Raw genomic sequence first — 6209 nt, 5'->3', positions numbered from 1 at the left:
AAACATAGAAAATAGGAGCAGGAGTAGGCCATTCGGCCCTTCGAGCCTGCACCGCCATTCAATATGATCATGGCTGATCATCCAACTCAGTATCCCGTACCTGCCTTCTCTCCATACCCCCGATCCCTTTAGCCACAAGGGCCACATCTAACTCCCTCTTAAATATAGCCAATGAACTGGCCTCAACTACCTTCTGTGGCAGAGAATTCCACAGATTCATCACTCTCTGTGTGAAAAAAAAGTTCTCATCTCGGTCCTAAAAGACTTCCCCCTTATCCTTAAACTGTGACCCCTTGTTCTGGACTTCCCCAACATCGGGAACAATCTTCCTGCATCTAGCCTGTCCAACCCCTTAAGAATTTTGTAAGTTTCTATAAGATCCCCCCTCAATCTTCTAAATTCGAGCGAGTACAAGCCGAGTCTATCCAGTCTTTCTTCATATGAAAGTCCTGCCATCCCAGGAATCAATCTGGTGAACCTTCTCTGTACTCCCTCTATGGCAAGAATGTCTTTCCTCAGATTAGGAGACCAAAACTGTACGCAATACTCCAGGTGTGGTCTCACCAATGCCCTGTACAACTGCAGCAGAACCTCCCTGCTCCTATACTCAAATCCCCTCGCTATGAATGCCAACATACCATTCGCTTTCTTCACTGCCTGCTGCACCTGCATGCCTACTTTCAATGACTGGTGTACCACAACACCCAGGTCTCGTTGCATCTCCCCTTCTCCTAATCGGCCACCATTCACGTAATAGTCTGCTTTCCTGTCCTTGCCACCAGTGGATAACCTCACATTTATCCACATTATATTGCATCTGCCAAGCATTTGCCCACTCACCTAACCTATCCAAGTCACGTTGCAGCCTCCTAGCATCCTCCTCACAGCTAACACTGCCCCCCAGCTTCGTGTCATCCGCAAACTTGGAGATGTTGCATTCAATTCCCTCGTCCAAATCATTAATATATATTGTAAATAGCTGGGGTCCCAGCACTGAGCCTTGCGGTACCCCACTAGTCACTGCCTGCCATTCTGAAAAGGACCCGTTTATTCCTACTCTTTGCTTCCTGTCTGCCAGCCAGTTCTCTATCCACATCAATACTGAACCCACAATACCGTGTGCTTTAAGTTTGCATACTAATCTCTTATGTGGGACCTTGTCGAAAGCCTTCTGGAAGTCCAGATATAACACATCCACTGGTTCTCCCTTATCCACTCTACTGGTTACATCCTCGAAAAATTCTATAAGATTCGTCAGACATGATTTACCTTTCATAAATCCATGCTGACTTTGTCCAATGATTTCACCACTTTCCAAATGTGCTGCTATCCCATCTTTAATAACTGTCTCTAGCATTTTCCCCACTACCGATGTTAGACTAACTGGTCTGTAATTCCCCGTTTTCTCTCTCCCTCCCTTTTTGAAAAGTGGGATTACATTAGCTACCCTCCAATCCTCAGGAACTACTCCAGAATCTAAAGAGTTTTGAAAAATTATCACTAATGCATCCACTATTTCTGCGGCTACCTCCTTAAGCACTCTGGGATGCAGCCTATCTGGCCCTGGGGATTTATCGGCCTTTAATCCATTCAATTTACCTAACACCACTTCCCGACTAACCTGGATTTCACTCAGTTCCTCCATCTCATTTGACCCCCGGCCCCCTGCTATTTCCGGCAGATTATTTATGTCTTCCTTAGTGAAGACAGAACCAAAGTAGTTATTCAATTGGTCTGCCATGTCCTTGTTCCCCGTGATCAATTCACCTGTTTCTGACTGCAAGGGACCTACATTTGTTTTAACTAATCTTTTTCTCTTCACATATCTATTAAAGCTTTTGCAGTCAGTTTTTATGTTCCCTGCCAGTTTTCTTTCATAATCTATTTTCCCTTTCCTAATTAAGCCCTTTGTCCTCCTCTGCTGGACTCTGAATTTCTCCCAGTCCTCTGGTAGGCTGCTTTTTCTTGCTAATTTGTACGCTTCATCTCTTGTTTTGATACTATCCCTAATCTCCCTTGTTAGCCACGGATGCACTACCTTCCCTGATTTATTCTTTTGCCAAACTGGGATGAACAATTGTTGTAGTTCATCCATGCGGTCTTTAAATGCCTTCCATTGCATATCCACCGTCAACCCTTTAAGAATCAATTGCCAGTCTATCTTGGCCAATTCACGTCTCATGCCCTCAAAGTTACCTTTCTTTAAGTTCAGAACCGTTGTTTCTGACTTAACTAAGTCACTCTCCATCCTAATGAAGAACTCAACCATATTATGGTCACTCTTGCCCAAGGGGCCACGCACTGCTAACTAACCCTTCCTCAATTCAAGTGAAGTTGACTTTATTGTCATTGCACAAATATGATGATGTACGTAGAAAAATCTTGCTTGCAGCAGCATCACAGACACATAGACTCAGACAAACATAGAAAACACATTATACATAAATTGCACATTAATTCTGAAAGACAATAAAATAAAAGACTGCAAAAACAAAATATTGATGCAAAATATAATAAGGAAAAATAAACAAATCTATTCAAATGCAAGAGGTGATCGCAGTGTTCCATTGTTGTTGGATTAGGGTTGTGTGGGTCTTTTTATGAACCTGATATATGTAGGAAAGTGGTTGTTTCTGAACCTGGTAACGTGCGATTCCAGGCTTCTGTACCTTCTGCTCAATGGTAGCAGCGAGAAGAGGGCATGGCCCAGATGGTGGCCTCAGGGCTTTCAATAAAGTTGCACACAGGAGGATAGTCCACAAGGTAGAGAACATGGAATGAGGGGTAATATATTGACACAGATGGAGAATTGCATTTTGGTCAGTAAGCAACCACAGGAATAAAGATGGATCCTTCTCAGTTCATCAGGGAGTGATGGGCTGGATACCACAGGAATCAGTGTTTAGACTCCAAGCTATTTACAATTTTCATTCATAATTTGGCTGAGGTGACCGTATCATATTTCCAAGTTTGCTTTGAAAACTAAACTAAGCAAGATTGTGAGGATAGAATGTGGGTTTGGGGAGATATGGACAAGCTGAGTGTGTAGGCAGGAACATGGCAGACAAAATATAATGCAACGGAATGCAAGGTCATCTAATTTGACAGATATAACAAAAAAAAGGTGTTTTGTTAAATGGTGAGAGATTGGGTGGTGCTGATGATTTAGATTTATTATTGTCACATGTACTTAGGCACAGTGAAATGCTTTGTTGTCCAATCAAATCAGATAATACTATACATAAATACAATCAACCTGAAGTTCCAAGAAACTTGCCAGTTTTGTACATAAGTCACCAAAGGCAAATATGCAAGTACACCAGACAATTAGAAGGGAAAAGAGTATGTTAGGCTTCTTAACGAGAACATTTGATTATAGGAGTAATAACGGCATATTATGGTGCTTTAGGAGCTTGGTGAGAACTCGGATGGAATGCCATGTTCAGTTTTGGTGTCTTTACCCAAGAAAGAATGTGTTTCATAGAGATGGAGTTTACTGAAGATTCACTGGACTAATTGCAGGCATGGTTGGTCTACCCTCTGAGATAAAATGGACTGAGACTTTATTTCCAAGATTTCAGAAATATGCGAGATCTCATCAAAGCTCACAATTTTTTTTAAGAGCTATACAGGCTAGATGCAGGGAGGAAGTTTCCACAGCCTGCAAGGCAAGGATCGGGAGCAAAAGTTGTTGACGAAGGTTAGGTCTTTTAGCAGTGAAGTGATGGTGATGATAGTTTGGAATTCTCTATTCCAGAGGGCCATGGAAGCTTAGTCTCTGTCACAGAGTCTGACTGCATGGTAACAGGTCCTTTGGCTCACTTGTGTTCCTACCAACATTCAGCACTTGTCTACATTAACTATACACTATCCCATTGTTCCTCTCGTGTCCCCTTCAGCTCCATTTAACTTCCACTACCCCCCCCCCCCCTTCCCACACACACACACACACAAAAATCTCCTGCCACACATCTACATTAAGAGCAATTTATATGTCAATTAACCTGCCTAGAAGAATATTTTTTGGTATGTAGGAGGAAACTTGAGCACTTGGGTGAAACCCATGTAGTCACATGCAGAACATGCAAACTCCAGAGAGCACCATGATCAAGATTAAATTCAGATCTCTGGAGTAAACATAGAAAATAGGTGCAGGAGTAGGCCATTCGCCCTTCGAGCCAGTACCACTGGTGAAGCAACAGGACCTACCATTGAGCGATTGTGATCATTCAAACCACAGATTGATAGATTTCTAGATAGCAAGGGAATCAAGGGATAGGACAATAGTATGAAAATAATGCTGTGGTAGAAAATTAGCTATGGTCTTGATAAATAGTGGAGCAGACTCAAAAGGATTGATGGACTATCTGTGCTCCTATTATGTTCATCTGTGATTATAAATATTCCCTGGTCTGTGTTCTATTTTTTTTTTAGCGTTAGTCTACCTTTATTTTAAGTTATTATAGAGTCATAGAGTCCAGTGTGGAAACGGGCCCTTCAGCCCAACTTGTCCACATTGGCCAACATGTCCCAGCTACACTAGTCCCTAATGCATTAACTGCCATAAAGGAATAGTGCCATGTCAATTACAGTTTTAAATGCTCTGTTAATACTTGTTACATTCAAAGTACCACCTGTAGTATGTTAAAGGCTACATGCAGCAGGTTAATGTATAATGAATTATTTATTGTAATATTATGAGTATGAGATTTAAAGGGTTCTAAGCACAATATTTGACAGATATTTTAAATTGACCTTTTCCATTCCATCTTAGAGTCTAGAGTGATTCAGTGCGGAAACAGGTCCTTCAACCCAACTTGCCCAGGTCGGCCAACATGTCCCAGTTACACTAGTCCCAGTTACACTAGTCCCACCTGCCTGCGTTTGGTCCTTATACCTCCAAACTTGTCCTATCTATGTACCTGCCTAACTGTTTCTTAAATGTTGGGATATTCTCTGCCTCAACTACCTCCTCTGGCAGCTTGTTCCATACACCCACTGCCCTTTATGTGAAAAGGTTACCCCCTCCGATTCCTATTAAATCTTTTCCCCTTCACCTTAAACCTATGTCCTCGATTCACCTACTCTGGGCAAGAGACTCTGTGTGTCTACCCGATCTATTCCCCTCATGATTTTACACATCTCTGTAAGATCACCCCTCATCCTCCTGCGCTTCAATGAATAGAGTCCCAGCCTACTCAACCGTATCAAAACCATGGTCTAATCAGCCTGTCAAAACACAACAGTGCAAAACGACAATTCATTTTTCCAAAATAAATTATGCTTCCTTCTTAGAGATGCAAAAGACTGAAAAGATTGATGGCTGCGTGATACTGCGAATATACTTTGTGACATCTGGAATGACCCATCAAAAAGTAAATTATACAGCAGCGATCACCTCTATGCAAATGTTGTTTTGCAATTGTAAATTTTGATACTAACACAAATCCTCCAAACAATGCTTGAGGAACTCTGCTGTCTCATAATAGTTGAAAAAATCCTCCTGCCACTCTGGCCTTGGTCATCTCAAATCTGCTATTTTCCATCTGTTAGGCTTGGAATTGAATGTTCATGGAATATTCTACACCTTTTGCAAGAGAGGGGATGGGTGATAGCTTATCTCAACAAAAAAATATAGAGACTGAGTCTCTGATGGGAATGATTACGACTGACAAATAATCTAAAAATAGCTTAAAGTCTCATTTATATTTTCACCTTGAAAAATATCACACACAGTCTGGATTAGAATTAATTAGATTATAATCTTATCCAAAAAAAGTTCCAAAATCAATGTAACACATTCAACTTTAATAGTCAGGTTTCGTTAGTTTAAATGGAAACCAATTAATTCTGCCAACACATGGATATCTTCCCTCAGTCTAATCACTCTGCCAGATATATTTAAAACATCTGTGTAACTACTTTGAAATTTGCTAACATTCTAGTGAAGTGTCTTCAGATTATTTTTAGCACTTTGGATGCACCAGGTGGGAATTAAAAGCAATATTTTTGCCCATTTACTGGTTGCACACTTATTGCCTCGGCCTTGTATCAACTTTTTTCTCTGACATTTAGAATGGATTTTGCTTATGTAAATTAATCATTCTGATTGCACAATTTCTTCAAACAACTCAAGCAATATGTTTTGTGAGAATCTTTAGTCAAATTTTTTCATTGGTAACTTAATTTTCTCATATGAATAAAGGGCT

The sequence above is a fragment of the Rhinoraja longicauda genome, chromosome 1 (genome assembly GCF_053455715.1).
Source record: "Rhinoraja longicauda isolate Sanriku21f chromosome 1, sRhiLon1.1, whole genome shotgun sequence".
Taxonomy (NCBI): Eukaryota; Metazoa; Chordata; class Chondrichthyes; order Rajiformes; family Arhynchobatidae; genus Rhinoraja; species Rhinoraja longicauda.
This window is presented reverse-complemented; position numbering follows the sequence as displayed.